This window comes from Schistocerca cancellata, chromosome 1, assembly GCF_023864275.1.
Source record: "Schistocerca cancellata isolate TAMUIC-IGC-003103 chromosome 1, iqSchCanc2.1, whole genome shotgun sequence".
Taxonomy (NCBI): domain Eukaryota; kingdom Metazoa; phylum Arthropoda; class Insecta; order Orthoptera; family Acrididae; genus Schistocerca; species Schistocerca cancellata.
The window spans coordinates 660,749,244-660,766,784 of record NC_064626.1 but is presented as its reverse complement, the minus strand read 5'-3'; positions in this window follow the sequence as shown (position 1 = coordinate 660,766,784).

Here is a 17,541-nt window from a genome sequence, read left to right as displayed (position 1 = left end):
GTCGTCGTAAGATGCTTTTTGTCCCGTACACTTGTGCGGAGCTTTCAGGAAGTATTCACCTCTTTGCCAATTCTCGCATTTTGTTTGTTGTCCGGATATCTCCTGACACCAACGAGCCGAGGTAGCAGAATTTTGTAGATTACATTCAACAAGAAGCCATCTAATTTTATGGTAGGCACATCCGCGCATCCTTGCACGGTCTTCCTTCCATTCACAAACATAGAGAACAACTTGCGCGCAGCAGCAAATTTATCCAGAAGCCTTTGAAGGTCGTTTCGAGTATGTGCTGCGAATGCTGCGACGTTCAGCAAATAAGAAGACTGAATACAATTAGGTGCTCACGACAGCGCTTGGATCTGAGTAGCGAGATGTAAAATTTTTCCTCAGAATTGGTATGGAGATAGCTGCCCGGATTTGCTTCACCTACAGGAACTTTGAGAAGTAATCAGATGAATGTACCAAACAAAGGAAGACCCAGTACACAACCTTGACTAACTCCTCTTTGCACAACAGATGAATCTTACGTGCTTCTTCCAAATACCACAACACACGCCATAGCATCATGAGAAGCCATTATCCTCTTCAGGAGTTTTGGAGGACACCATATCTTCACGAACGAAGTATACAGTCCCTCCCTGCTGATCGTGTCAAATGCCTTATTTAGGTCGATGAAAGTTACGGTGAAAAGCCAGTACAGGAGCAATCAAGGGGCACGATCTAAGGTCAAGGTCATGGGTAACCATCCTGAGGCAGTTGTCCTCGTTACCTTCAGAGTTGTTGGTCAATGTCCTGAGACAGTTTTCGTCTTTCAAGGTCACAGGTTAATGCCGTCCTTGGTCAAAGTCCTCCTGCGAGAAGGCGTCTATTATTCTTTACTTGACTTAGTTTCATTATCTCCTATAAAACGGTATCAGTTATATTTATTATCTGTCATTATTGTCTCAATTATTTATTGATTAACTAACGACATGTCATAATTTATAACCCAATTACTCGCATAATGATTTATTACCTAAAAATAATGATTTTTTTCCCCACCACTCCATAAAATCTCGCCACTCCTCTGGTATTACTAATGATCAGACTGACTCCCCACTTGTAATCTGTACACAGTAGTGCGTCCATCATGAGCGTCGTCAGAGATCAGTCACCATCCGCAGGCAGAATAAGAAGACTGTCACACTCAAATGTAAGTACACTATGTGATCAAAACTACCCGTACATCCCCAAAAACGTAAGTTTTTTATTATTAGGTGCGTTGTGCTGCCACCTACCGCGAGGTACTCCATATCAGCGACCTCAGTAGTCATTAGACATCGTGAGAGAGCAGAATGGGGCGTTCCGCGGAACTCACGGACTTCGAACGTGGTCAGATGATTGGGCGTCTCTTGTGTCATACGTCTGTACGCGAGTTTTCACACTCCTAAACATCCCTAGGTCCACTGTTTCCGATGTGATAGTGAAGTGGAAACGTGAAGGGACACTTACACGGCCGGCCGGGGTGGCCGAGCGGTTCTAGGCACTACAGTCTGGAACCGCGCGACCGCTAAGGTCGCAGGTTCGAATCCTGCCTCAGGCATGGATGTGTGTGATGTCCTTAGGTTAGTTAGGTTTAAATAGTTCTAAGTTCTAGGGGACTGATGACCTCAGATGTTAAGTCCCATAGTGCTAAAGCGTACTGGCCGACCTCGTCTGTTGACTTACAAAGATTGCCGACAGTTGAAGAGGGTCATAATGTGTAATAGGCAGACATCTATCCACATCATCACACAGGAATTCCAAACTGCATCGAGATCCACTGAAAGTACTATGACAGTTAGGAGGGAGCTGAGAAAACTTGGATATCATGGTCGAGCAGCTGCTCATAAACCACACATAACACCAGTAGATGCCAAACGACGTCTCGCTTGGTGTAAGGAGCTTAAACATTGGACGATGTAACAGTGTAAAAACGTTGTGTGGAGTGACGAATCACGGTACACAATGTGGCGATTCGATGGCAGCGTGTGGGTATGGCGAATGCCCGGTGAACGTCATCTGCCAGTGTGTGTAGTGCCAACAATAAGTTTCGGAGGCAGTGGGGTTATGGTGTGGTCTGTTTTTCATGGAGGGGGCTTGCACCCCTTGTTGTTTTGCGTGGCACCATCACAGCACAGGCCTACATTAATGTTTTAAAAACTTCTTGCTTCCCACTGTTGAAGAGCAGTTCGGAGATGGCGACTGCATCTTTCAACACGATCGGGCACCTGTTCATAATGCACGGCTTGTGGCGGAGTGGTTACACGACAATAACATTCCTGTAATGGACTAACCTGCACAGGGTCCTGACCTGAATCCTATAGAACACCTTTGGGATGTTTTGGAACGCCGACTTCGCGCCAGGCCTCACCGACCGACATCGATACCTATCCTCAATGCAGCACTCCGTGAAGAATGGGCTGACATTCCCCAAGAAACCTTCCAGCACCTGATTGCACGTATGCCTGCGAGAGTGGAATCTGTCATTAAGGCTAAGGATGGGCCAACACCATATTAAATTCCAGCATTACCGATGGATGGCGCTACGAAGATGTAAGTCATTTTCAGGCAGGTGTCCGGATACTTTTGATCACATAGTGTATTAATCCACTCTCTTTCATTATTCATTGCACATATGTGTACGTAATCTACAAATACTTACGATTTTTTCCTGTTTTCAGCAGCACAACAGCGTCATGATGCCTCATTAGCTGACATCTTCTTCGAGCAGTAGCACCACGCAGATAGGTTAGCAGATACTCTCAGATCAGGACACACATCTATATGGGACTTCATCATCACCAAACAAATTATTGTCCATGTTTCACTTCGATTCATAGCTACACTCCATATAAATACTTTCAGAAAGGACTTCCTGCCTCTTAAATCTATACTCGATGTTAATAAAAATTTCTCTTCTTCAGAAGCGCTTTCCTTGCCATTTCCAGTCTACATTTTATATCCTGTCTACTTCGACCATCATCAGTTATTTTGCTGCCAAAATAGCAAAACTCCTTTACTACCTTAAGTGTCTCATTTCCTAATCTAATTCCCTCATCATCACCTGATTTAATTCGCCTATATTCCGTTATCCTCGTTTTGCTTTCATTGATGTTCATCTTATATTCTCCTTTCAAGACACTGTCCATTCCATTCAACTGCTATTTCAGGTCCTTTGCTGCCCATGACTGAATTACAATGTCGTCGGCAAACCTCAAAGTTTTTATTTGTTCTCCATGGATGCTAATTTCTACTCCAGGTTTTTCTTCTGTTTCCTTAACTGTTTGCTCAGTATACAGACTGAATAACACTTCCTTTCATGTCCCTCGACTCTTATAACTGCCATTTGATTTCTGTACAAATTGTAAATAGCCTTTCGCTCCCTGTATTTTATCTTCAGAAGTTCAAAGAGAGTATTCCAGTCAACATTGTCAAAAGCTTTCTCTAAGTCTACAGTTGTTAGAAACTTAGATTTGCCTTTCCTTAATCTGTCTTCTAAGGTAAGTCGTAGGGCTGGTATTACCTCGCGTGTTCCAACATTTCTACAGAATCCAAGCTGATCTTCCCATAGATCGGCTTCTACCAGTTTTTCCATTCGTCTGTAAAGAACTCGTGTTAGTATTTTTCAATCGTGACTGATTACACTGACAGTTCGGTAATTTTCACTCCTGCTTTCTTTGCGGTTTGAATTATTATATTCTTCTTGAAGTCTGTGAGTATTTCGCCTGTCTCATACATCTTGCTCATCAAATGGAAGAGTTTTGTCATGGCTGGCTCACCCAAGACTATCAGTAGTTCTAATGAAATGTTGTCTACTCCTGAGGCCTTGTTTCGACTTAGGTCTTACAGTGCTCTGTCAAATTCTTCACGCAGTATTATGTGTCCCATTTCATGTTCATCTACGTCCTCTTCCATTTGCATAATATTACCCTCAAATACATCCCCTTGTATAGACCCTCTATACGCACTTTCCACCTTTCTGCTTTCCCTTCTTTGCTTAGGAATGGTTTTCCATCTGAGCTCTTGATATTCATACAGGTGGTTCTCTTTTCTCAAAAAGTCGCTTTAATTTTCCAGTAGGCAGTATCTATCTTACCCCTAGTGGTTTTTTTTTAATTTTTTGTTTACGAATTTGGCCAGCTATGGACCGCTTACAACTTAAGACTTACAGTGTTTCTTTTTCTTCCGTTCTTCCCAGTACTTCTTCACTTTCTCGCCAACTGCTCGTCTCTGCTCATCTGTCCACATTCTCTTGGGTCGAGATTTTGGCTCATCTTCTTCATAGTTTGCGTTTTCTATCAGTAGCCTGAAGTGATTCCTGTCACGTATTGTTTCTTCTGTAACACCTATTTTGTTTGCGTCTTTCTTTACTGCTTCTATACATCCTACAGTTTTTTCAGCTTACTAACGTCATTAAAAGTTTTCTTTGTGATCCGTGTTTCTTCCATTCTTTTTAAATGTCCATAAAATTTTAGCCGTCGCTTTCTCATTGTATCTGTGATCTTTTCTGTATTTTTGTATAAGTCTTCATTTCTCCTTTTAATCCACCTATTTTACTTGTTTTTCTCAGGACCTAGAATTTTTCTTAGTATTTTTCTCTCTCTTTTTTCTAGTTCTCTTAATTCGCCTTTCTTATTCAATGCTAGGCACTCTGATCCATACATTGCTTGTGTCCTAATAACTGAATTATAATGTCTAATCTTCCCTTGTATGGATATTGATTTCTTATTGTAGTAGTTTTATGTTAATTTATATGCAAATTCTAACTTTTTTATTCTTTTTTTATTTGTTGTGTTTTCCAGTCCATTGGCTTGCATCCACTCTCCCAGGTATTTTAATCTATCAACTCTTTTAATTTTTCCATACTTTGTTTTCATAAACTTTTCTGTATTATGTTTCTGTTATATATGCTCGGTTTTTTCATAGGATATTTTTAGCCCAGTCTTTTTAGCAATTTCGTGTAAGAAATCAAGCATAACTGTTGCGTCTGTTAGGTTTTCGGTTATCAATGCCATATCATCTGCAAAGGCTAAACATTTCACTTCAAATTTGTTCTTACCTTGGCCCATGCTTATACCCTTTGTGCCTCTGTTTTTAATGTGCTTTCCCATGTTTTTACTATTTTATCTGAAACCAAGTTAAAGAGAATTGGGGACAGTCCATTTCCTTGTCGAACTCCTGTTTTGATTTTGAATAGTTCAGAAATTTCGCCTTGAAACTTAATCCTTGATGTTTGTTCAACAAGTCTTCTGGTATTTTCATCTATACCTAATTCATAAAGTATCTGGAATAGTGTTTTTCTGTCAACTCAGTGGTAGGCCTTCTTGAAGTCTACTGTGTTTTTATTTTGTATAGCTCTCGCTCTCAAAATTGATTTTAAATTAAGAATCTGTTCTGCACATGATCTACCTTTTCTAAATCCTGCTTGATAATCTCCTGTATTAGGTCCTGCTTGTTCCTCTATTCTACTTAAAAGTGCTTTAGAAAGTATTTTGTGTGTCACTGGTAACAATGATATGCCCCTGTAGTTGATGGTGTCTGCTTTATCTTCTTTTTTTATGGAGAGGATGGATCAATGCTTGATTCCAGTCACTGGGTATGATTCCTTTTGTCCAAGTGTCTTTAATTACTTTGTGAATTTTCTGCCATGCGGATAAGCCCCCTAGTTTCCACATTTCTGCTACTATCCCATCCTCTCCTGGCGCTTTGTTATTCTTTGATGCTTTGATAATCTTTTCTATTTCTTCTACTGTAGGTGGTTCCGATGGTGGACTTTCATGTTGTGGTTTTTGAAATTGTAATCTGTCATTAGGCTCTTCACAATTTAATTGATTTTCAAAGTATTAGGCTAAAATTTGGCAGTTCTCTTTATTGCTTAAAACCGTTTTTCCATTTTTATCTTTAAAATGTAAACTTGGTGACCGGAATCCTGTTAAAACTTCTCTGAAAGTCTTATAGAAGTCTCTAGTGTTGTTCCTTTTAAAGTCTGAATCCAAGCCTTCTAATCTGTCTTTGTCATATTTTCTTTTATTGATCTGATGATTTTTGCTGTCTTTTTCCTTTCTTCTTTAGACTCTTCCCAGTATTCATGTTTCTTATTACTGTTCCATTTTTTCCATGCCTTTAGTCGATTGTCAATTGCTTCATCACACAGCTCGTTCCACCATCTGTGTCCTCGTATTCTTCGTGGTTGTCCCATTTCTTTAACTTGTTCTTTGTTTCTTTAATTTCTTCCCAATCATCGATTTTTCTTGTGTTTTGGCATATCACAGAATTTGTCCTGATTTTGCATGAGAAATTTAGTGTTTACTCTTGGAAATCTTCTTGGTTTTGGTTTGTTCAGTTGGAACATGGTCTTTATTTCAGTTAGATAATGGTCTGAGTCTATGTTTAGGCCCTTCCTCACTCTGACATCCAAGATTTCCTTGCAGCTGCGAGTCGTTATTGCCACATGGTCCAACTGATATTCACCTTGATTTGGATTAGGCGATACCCACGTTTTTTTCTTTCTTGCAAGTTTCATGAGATATTAGTTTTAGATTAAATTATTTACAAAAATCTATGAGTCTTTCCCCATTTCTGTTGGTTCTTGCATGTGCTGAATAATCTCCAACTACTGATTTAAATTTTATTTCTTTGCCAACTTGTGCATTAAAGTCACCCACTAAAATTTTTATATGTTCTTTTGGTAATATGGATGTTTCGTGTTCTCTCATTTCCCAAAAATCTTCCACTTTGTCAACATTTGTTCTGCTATGTTGGCTGATAGGTGCACGTGCATTCATAATAGTGTAACGTTTATTGCCTGACTTGAACATCAGAAATGAAATTCGTTCTGATGGGGAGCTAAAATTAGTTATTGATTCCGTAAGTTGCTGTTTGACCATAAATGCGGTCTCTAATATAGTCGTATTATTGGAATTTTTAATGGCTGGTTTTCCTTTGTAGATCCTGTATTCACCTGACTCAAGTGCATTTTCATCCAGATACCTTGTTTCTTGAAGTGCAAATATAAGTATGTTGCGTTGATTGAGAGTGTCTGTTAGGTGTTTTAGTTTTACAACTTTCATAAGTGTGTTGATGTTTAGAGTCCCCGGTAGATGTTTTTGTCTTGGGTCTTATCTTTGAAGAAGTACTAGGAAGCTCCGAATCTTCCTTACATGATGTTCTAGGCTCTCCAGAATCAAAAAATGGCTCTGAGCACTATGGGACTTAACTTCTAAGGTCATCAGTCCCCTAGAACTTAGAACTACTTAAACCCAACTAACCTAAGGACATCACACACATCCATGCCCGAAGGAGGATTCGAACCTGCGACCGTAGCGGTCACGCGGTTCCAGACTGTAGCGCCTTTAACCGCTTGGCCACCCCGGCCGGCCCAGAATCCAAAGGCCTAGTTACACCGCCATTAATAGCGATGGAAGATTGGGTACTTACTGGAGTAGTTTTCCTTTTGAAATTTACCGTCCTGTCGTAGGTTAAAGTTTGGTTTGGGGAAAGATAGTTGAATCTTTCGGTGATAAAAATTCAAGCATTTAGCTTAGAATTATAAGTGAGGCCGCCACTAACAAATGGGACAGACGCCTTTTGTAACCGCCCACTGTGGGAACAGACGCTACTGTCTGGTGCTTTTATACAAAAGCCTGTCTCTTCCGCCAGTTCCACCGTTCTGATGATCTTCATCGCCGCCTTCACTGCCGTTGAGGTCTTCACCGTTTCCCTGGCAAGGGACCCTCGCGAGGTACCATCACCCGGGCCAGGTGAACCGAGGTTTTTTAACGAAGTGTTACTCCTCCCCCTCCTCCTTTTTCAACCGGGCTTGGGACTGGCTTTGGCGAGCTACCCCTAATGATATATACTTCTACATTCTTACATTTGTCCTCTAGCCATCCGTGCTTAGCCATTTTGCACTTCATATTTTAGACGTTGTGTTCCTTCTCGTCTGCTTCATTTACTACATTTTTTATTTTCTCCTTTCATCAGTTAAATTCAATATCCCTTCTGTTATCCAAGGATTTCTACAAGCCCTCGTCTTTTTAACTACTTGATCCTCTGCTGCCTTCACTGTTTCATCTCTCACAGCTACCCATTCTTCTTCTATTGTGTTTCTTTCCCCTGTTCTTGTCAGTCGTTCCCTAATAGTCCCTCGGAAACTCTCTACAATTTCTGGTTCTTTCAGTTTATCCAGGTCCCATCTTCCTAAATTCCTACCTTTCTGCAGTTTCTTCAGTTTTAATCTACGGTTCATAACCAATAAGTTGTGGTCAGAGTTCTAACCTGAACCTAGAAATTTCTTACAATTTAAAACCTGGTTCCCAAATCTCTGTGTTACCATTGTATAATCTATCTGAAACTTCTGTGTCTCCACGCCTCTTCCACGTATACAACCTTCTTTCATGATTCTTAAACCAAGTGTTAGCTATGATTAAGTTATGCTTTGTGCAAAATTCTATCATGCGGCTTCCTCTTTCATTCCTTTCTCCCAGTCCATATTCAACTGCGACTTTTCCTTCTCTTCCTCTTCCTATTATCGAATTCCAGTCCTCCATGACTATTAAATTTTCGTTTCCCTTAACTATCTAAATAATTTCTTTTATATCATCATACATTTCTTCAATCTCTTCATCGGCTGCAGAGATAGGTGGCATATAAACTTGTACTACTATGTGGGTGTGGGCTTCGTGTTTATCTTGGCTAGAATAATGCGTTGACTATGCTTTTCCTAGTAGCCAATCCGCGTTCCTATTTTTTTATTCATTATTAAACCTACTCCTGCATTACCATTATCTGACTTCGTATTTATAACCCTGCATTCACCTGACCAGAAGACTTGTTCCTCCTGCCACCGAACTTCACTATTTCCCACTATATATTACTTTAACCTATCCATTTCCCTATATAAATTTTCTAACCGACTGCCCGATTAAGGGATCTGACATTCCACATGTCTTCTTTAAAGGACAGAAATCAGTAGATGCAATACACATGTACAGAGAAACAGATAATTACAATTACACAAAAACTGGACGATTTCTTCAAGAGAAACAGCTTCACAAATTTAGCAAGTCAACAGCGGTTTGGTCCGCCTTTGGCCCTTAGGCAAGTAGTCTCCCGGCTTGGCGTTGATCGACAGAGTCGTTGGCTGTCGTCCTGTGGGGTATCGCATTAAATTATGTCCACTTGATGCGATACATCGTCAAAGTCCTGAGCTGTTTGGAGGATCCTGCCCATAATGCTCCAAACGTTCCTAATTGGGGAGAGATCCAGCAACTTGCTGGCCAAGGTGGGGTCTGGCAAGCCGCAAACAAGCAGCAGAAAATCTCGCCTTGTGTGGGTGGGCATTATCTTGCTGAAATGTAAGTCGACGTATTGTAAGGTGGTGTGGATGACAACTAAAGGGCTGCTTCTGTGGCAGTATAGAAACGGGGATTAGTGATCATGATGTCATTATAGAAACTATGTTTACGAAATCTAATAAACCAGTCAAGAAGGCTAGGGGAGTGTTTCTGCTAGACAGAGTAGATAAGCAATTATTAGCATCTGACTTAGACGGTGAAATGGCATCACTTCAGTAAGATGGATGTAGAGGAATTATGGGTAAAGTTTAAGCAGATTGTTAACTATTGTCTAGAGAGTTATGTTTAATAACGAAATTAATAACTTGCCGAGTTAAGTGAAGTGCTGAGGAAACAGAGCCTGTTGCACTCTCGGTGCAAAAGGGAACGCACAAATGACAAGCGAAGGTCAGTAGAGATTCGTGCGTCTGTGAAAAGATATGAACGCGAAGCATACAAGACCTATCACCAACACACCTTAGCAAAAGGTCTGGTAGGGAACCGGAGAAAATTCTGGCCTTACGTAAATCGCTAAGCGAGTCTAAGGCTTCCATTCAGTCCCTTGTTGACCAGTCTGGTATGGTAGTTGAAGATAGCAAAACGAAAGCCAAAGTTTTAAATTTCACGTGCAAGAAAACGTTCACACAGGAGAATCGTACAAACAATCGTCATCTGACCATCGGACTGACTCCCTTATGGACGACATAGAAATAAGCATCGACTGGAAAAAAGTTCAGGTGACTTCAGTACATAAGAAGGGCAAAAGAACGGACCCGCAAAATTACAGACCGATATATCTAACTTCTGTTTGCTGTGCAGAATCATTGAACATATTCTCAGTTCGAATACAATAAACTTTCTTCATACTGATAAGCTTATGTCCACGAATCAGCATGGTTTCAGGAAGCATCGCTCGTGAGAGAATCATCTTGCCCTTTTCTCACATGATATACTGACAACCATGGATGAATGGCAACAGGCACATTCTGTGTTCCTAGATTTCCGAAAACCATTTGACACGCTACCCTATTGCAGGCTGTTATCGAAAAGTACGAGCATATGGAATAAGTTCACCGATATGTGAGTGGCTCGAAAACTTCTTAGATAATGGAGCCCAGCACGTTGTCCTCCACGGCGATTGTTCATCAAAGACAGGGGTATCGTCAAGAGTGCCTCGGGGAAGTGTCATAGAACCGCTGTTGTTCTCTACATACATAAAGGATTTGTCGGACAGGGTGAGCAGCAATCTGCGATTGTTTGCTGATGATACCGTGGTGTGCGGTAAGGTGTCGAAGTTGAGTGACTGTAGGAAGATACAAGACGACTTAGACAAAATTTCCCGTTGGGGTGATGTATGGAAGCTAGCCCTAAGTGTGGAAAAATGTAAGTTAATGCAGATGAGTAGGAACATCAAACCTGTAATGTTCAGATACAGTATTACTAGTGTCCTACTTGACACAGTCACGTCGTTTAAATATCTGGGCCTAATGTCGCAAAGCACTATGAGGTGGAACGAGAATATGAGAACTGTGGTAGGGAAGGCGAATGGTCGACTTCGGTTCATTGGAGGAATTTGAGGAAAGAGTTCTTTACCTGTAAAAGAGATCCCATATCGAACGCTGGTGCGACCTGTTCTTGAGTACTGCTCGACTGTTTGGGATCTGTACCAGATAGAACTGATGGAAGACACCGAAACAATTCAGATACAGGTTGCTAAATTTGTTAACGGTACGTTTGAACAACACGTAAGTATTACGGAGATGTTTCGGGAACCCAAATAGGTATCTCTGAAGGAAAGGTGAAGTTCTTTTCGAGAAACACTATTGGGAATTTTTAGTGATCTGGCATTTGAAGCTGACTGCCGAACGATTCCACTGCAGCCAACATACATTGCGCTTAAGGACCACGCATATAAGATACGAGAAATTAGGGCTCATACGGAGGCATATATAAGTCGTTTCATCGTCACTCTACTGCAAGTGAAACAGGAAAGGATGTGACAAGTAGTGGTACAAGTTACCCTCCGCTACGCATCGTACGGTGACTTGCGGAGTATCTATGTCGTTGCAGCTATAGATGTGGATGTAGACGTAGAAGTGGCACCCCAGACATCACTCCTGGATGTCGTGCTGTATGGCGAGTGACGCTCAGGTTAGTATACCAACGCTGCCTGGGGTGATCGGGGCTCACTTCGAAGCGGGACTCATCACTGAAGACAATTCTACTCCAGTCAATGGCATTCCAGGCTGAATGTGCCCGACACCACTGCAAACTGGCGCAGAGGTCTATGGTAGTCAGCCCCAGCGATACGCCGATTATTCCAACAGGCTTCTTTGAGTACAATTACACGTCATCTCTCAAATGCTGATATTTGCGTGCATTGTTCACGCGCATGTCTGTGAGACGTAGTCACTGTCTACTCGGTACACGGTGTGACATTCGCAAAAACTTTATGCCCTTGTATCGACATATATCTTGTTTACTATCCTTGCCAGCTGCGCAGTAAAATAGCGCTACAGCCAAAGTTTACAGATTTGCATTTGCCGTCGGTGCCTGTATAAATATCAGTTTGTGAGCAGTTTGCGTAACTACTTCGTGATGCGTCGTTTTTTTTTTCTTTTTTGTTTTGTTGTCTGGGAGTGCACCACGGCATCATTGTAAGGTCTAGTGTTTTCTTACGGTTTCAGTGAGCACAGTGCAAAACGCCATTAAACATGAAGAAGAAAGTATTTTATTTTTAGGTGATTCGAGGGTATACAAGGGACGGTTATGGGAGCATATATTTAAAACTAAAGGCGAGTGCCATTTATAGCATTTTATTAATCTAGTACGTTATATGCTGTGATTAGTTACAAACTACGGCGTGCACACATTTTATTCAACATATAAACGTCACTACAGATATTCGGATTTAGGTTATGAGATGTTCGATATGCCTGCCATCTTTGGCGATGATGTGGCGCACACGAATATCGAAATTCTGCATGACTCGCTGAAATGCCGGAATATCGATGCTCTCCTAAATAGCGGTTTTCAGCTCAGCAATGGTTTTGGGGTTACTGCTGTACACATTGTCTTTAATATAGTCCCTCCTCCCGAACAGGCCATGAAGGCCCAAAGGTACCTACCGGCCGCCGTGTCATCCTCAGCCCACAGGCGTCACTGGATGCGGATATGGAGGTGCATGTGGTCAGCACACCGCTCTCCCGGCCGTATGTCAGTTTCCGAGACCTGAGCCGCTACTTCTAAATCAAGTAGCTCCACAGTTGGCCTCACAAGGGCTGAATGCACCCTGCTTGCCAACAGCGCTCGGCAGACCGGATGGTTACCCATCCAAGTACTAGCACAGCTCGACAGCGCTTAACTTCGGTGATCTGACGGGAAACGGTGTTACCACTGCGGCAAGGCCGTTGGCTTTTAATATAGTCCCACAAAAAGGAATCGCATGTGTTCAGATCCGGAGAATATGGCGGCCAATTGAGGGCCATGACAGTGGCCTATGGGTACCCCAGAGCCAGAATGCGGCCCCAAAGTGCTCCTCCAGGACATCAGACACTCTCCTGCTTCGATGGGGTCGAGCTCCGTCTTGCATGAACCACATATAGTCGAAATCAGGGTCATTTTGGATAAAGGGGATGAAATCATCTTCCAAAACCTTCACATACAGTTCGGTAGTCACCGTGCCATCAAGGAAAGTCGCACTGATTATTCCGTGACTGGACACTGCACGCCACACAGTCACCTGTTGAGGATGAAGAGACTTCTCGATCGCGAAATGCGGATTCTCAGTCCCCCACATGCACCAATTTTGCTTATTGACTAATCCATACAAATGAAAGTGGGCTTCGTCGCTAAACTAAACCATATTCACATTAAAGTCCTGTTCGTCAATTTTATGGACAACAGTGTTGGCGAAACACAACGGCTGTTCAATGGCCCTGGGGCCTAGTGGCTGGTGGCTTTGAATTTTGTGTGGGAAGAGATGCAGGTCTTCAACAACAGTTTGTCGCAGTGTCTCCCTGTTTATTCCCACCTGTTGTGCAGCTCGTCCGATCGATTTCTGGGGCTGGTTTGAAACATGGTGCTAGTCTTCTCGATGTTTTCATCCTTTTTGGACAGCTGACATTGCCAACACTGTCATCACGAACACTACTCGTTCTCTTAAACTTGCGATCAAATTCTTGACGGTTAGCGCACTTGGACCGGTTGTCTTCAGCTTGAACTCGATCGCAAACTTCCTTTGAGCCGCAGTTGGGCTGTTATTGCTCGCATAGTAGACCTTCGAAAGCGCTATACACTCTGGTACTCACGTGAACATAGCCGACAACAACAAGGTGCATGCGCATGCGCCTACTATTTCCATCATGTCCCGCTGCCAATCGTGCAATTTGAACGTCATAACGCGAAACCTTCAGAAGTTACTACGATTTTAACTCATATAGTTCAATAATTGTCACCCTGTAGGTCCTTATGTAGAATTCGAGCAAGAAACTTTAACTGCCGTACTGCTTTAACGAAGTCACGATGAAATTCGTTCATATTACCTATTAGGCACAGACTGTCATACGACAATCTATAGCTGTCAGTGCGTCTGCCTCCGGTCAGTATTCTACGATTTTTAAGTGTTTTGAGCTATAAATTGACTTTGGAAGCAGTTGAGGCTTGAGAAATCTGTATGAGCGACTGAGAAACATACAATCAAAATGAAAGAGTCAGTTGACCCTCTTCTGCAGAAACCATGAAAAACTGTACTAAAGGATTTAATACGCTGAAGCGCCAAAGAAACTGGTATAGGCATCCGTATTCAAATACAGAGATATGTAAACATGCAGAATACGGCGCAGCGGTCGGCAGTTGTTAAATCGTGCTACCTCAATGGCAGGTTACCAAGATTTAAGTTAAGTTTGAATGTTGTGTTATAGTCGGCGCACGAGCGAAGGAACGTGGCATCTCCAAGGTACGGCCATTTAACGAGTGTACCGTAAATATCAGGAATCCAGTAAAACAACAAATCTCCGACATCACTGGGCCGGTAAAAGATCCCGCAAGAACGGCAGCAATGACTAAAGAGAATCGTTCAACGTGACAGAAGTGCAACCCTTCCTCAAATTGCTGCAGATTTCAATGGTGGGCTATCAAAAAGTTTCACCGTGCGAACCATTCAACGAAACATCATCGATATGGACTTTCGGAGCCGAAGGCCCACTCGTCTACCGGCGATGACTGCGCGACACAATGCATTATGCCTCGCCTGGGCCCGTCAACACCGACATTAGACTGCTGATGACTGGAAACATGTTGCGTGGTCGGACAAGTCTCGTTTCAACTTGTATCGAGCGTGTGGACGTGTACGGGTATGGATACAACCTCATGAACCCATGTACCCTGCATGCCGGCAGGGGACTATTCAAGCTGGTGGAGGCTCTGTAATGGTATGGGTGTGTACAGTTGGAGTGACATGGGGCCTCTAATACCTCTAGATACAGCTCTGACAAGTGAAAAGTACGTAAGCACCAGTGTGATTACCTGCATCCATTCATGTCCATTGTGCATTCCGACGGACTTGGGCAATTCCAACAGGACAATGCGACACCCCACACGTCCAGATTGCTACAGAGGTGCTTCTGGGACAATATTCTGAGTTTAAACACTTCTGCTGGCCACCAAACTCACCAGACATGAACATTATTGAGCATATCTGGACTGTCTTGCAACGTGCTATTCAGAGGAGATCTCAACCCCGTCGTACTATTACAGATTTATAGGCATCCCTTCAGGATTCATGGTGTCAATTCCGTCAGCACTATTTCAGACATTAGTCAAGTCCACGCCACGTCGTGTTGCGGCACTTCTGCGTGCTCGCGGGGGCCCTACATGATATTAGGATGGTGTACCAGTTTCTTTGACTCTTCAGTGTAGTTGGGGGACAACATTACCGAAGCAATTAAAATCACAGAAGTGCACTGTAAAACATATATTTGTTTTAATTTATGTACGAAAGACAAGTGGGAATTCTAATTCCCATTAGGGTATATTCCTCGTGTTTGATCGAGTTATTTACTTATTGCATTAGTAATATCATTTTACACTAACTAAAGCAATACGAAACCAGATTATAAACATCAGTACACTAAAAATAATGTCCTTTCACATCAGCAGAACCGATACTTCCTTATGACGAAATAAAAAAAAACGCAACGGTACGATAGGCAGTTGTTGTGTTCTGTCCCCTGTGGGCCAGAGATACTGAACTGTTACAGCTGAAGAGTTACCTGCGGTATGGAAGCGACACACAGATGTCCACGGTTGCGGATATCCATGATAGAGAGGGATCAGCTATTACAGTTCACACTACACTCCTTCTGGTGGCTGATTATGGTTAACAGATTGAGCATGCTAGCGAGCCAGTGCTATAGTGGGTTCTTCCGGGTTTCCAGTACTATATGACTAAATATTTACAGAAGGAGTAGATGAGAATAATATGGTAACTTCACACATTTAGCGGTACTTTGTCTCAACTACACTACGTTCTCGTATTTCTTTGATGATCTGCAGAGGGTAGACAGATTGATAGTTCGCTAGAGCAATAATCAATTAAGCCTTCCTGCTACACCTTTATTATACACTACTTAGTATAGTACAAAACTTTCTTTCCGTGCATTATTCATGAGCTTTTCGGGTGTGGAATCAGATTTCGGCTAGAGTATTGCATATTTTCTCCTATAAGGACAGTGCACATGTTGTTATGTCTGTGTATTTTACGGTAACTACTGTTTCCACCAGTAGGGGTAGTAGGACAGTACTGCATTTCTTTCGCTATGTGTGCTATATTAACTGTGAACTCTAAGTCTCCCTGCAGTTGGTTACAGTCTGCTAACACTTATTCTTCTTATACACAGCTGCATCCGACATTTGTGTGTATTATGATAAAAAATGTGTGTCCTTTCCTTGCAAGAATCTAAGTAAAAAAATTGCCACATTTATTATTTAAACAGCATTGCCATCATCGAACTCTCCCCCTCGTTTATAGAAGCAGTTCAATTCTGTGTTTCTCACGCAACAGGCTCTGTATCCGGGAAATTCAGAAATAGTTCCACTCCAACGAAACAGTCTTTCACGGACTGAAAGGCTTCATTTTTATAGCGGTCTCACTACCACTGGACTATTATGACTGGTAGATTGCAACTGGTGGAGCGGTGTATAAACCAGCTAGTCCACACACACCTAGTTAGTCGTAAAAGAGACGGAGCTTTGCAGGACGCGATGTATATTGCAATGGACAGACTAAGTCCATGTTAAGATGTTTTTTGGCGAGGACAGACTAAGTCCATGTTAAGATTTTTTTGGCGATATTGCAAAGCGTGTATTGGATGTAAAGTTCTTGATGATGATGTTGATTAAGATAACTGCATAAGTGCATGTATTGGAAGTTCAATGCAATATGTTTGAACATAATACGTTCGGAATTCAAAATGGTTCAAATGGCTCTAAGCACTATGGGACTTAACATCTGAGGTCATCAGTCCACTAGACTTAGAGCTACTTAAACTGAACTAACCTAAGAACATCACACACATCCATGCCCGAGACAGGATTCGAACTTGCGACCGTAGCAGCAGCGAGGTTCCAGACTGAAGCGCCTAGAACCGCTAGGCCACAGCAGCCGGCCGTTCGGAATTCAAAGCAAACCAAAAGCACAAGCTTATGTCGTCCACGTTGGACTGTTGTGAGGAACTGTGACTGTTTATGACAATAAAAGTCCAATTAAAACAATTATCAGCGCAGTCACTCTTTTCATTTATCCCACGATACGTTTCGAGAGTTTACACTCTCATCGTCAGGTGGAACATGATATTCTGTCACATTTTGCTAACTGAACGAAGCCAATTGTTTGTTGTAGTTCCATTTTGTCTGTTTTACGTTGTTGTAGCAAAATGAAACCATAGCAAACATCTGGTTGCACAAAGCTAGAAAAAACGTAACAAAATATCATTGTACCACCAGAAGATGAGAGTATAAATTCTCGAAACGCGTCGTGGGACGAAATAAAATGAGTGACTGACACAGATAATTGTTTCATTTGAACTTTTATATATAACCCTGTCATAAACTGTCTGACACTCCACTTCTTTTCACATTCGTCAGACATCAGCAAAAAGACCCTGTGAGTGCGGTAGCATCACTAGAA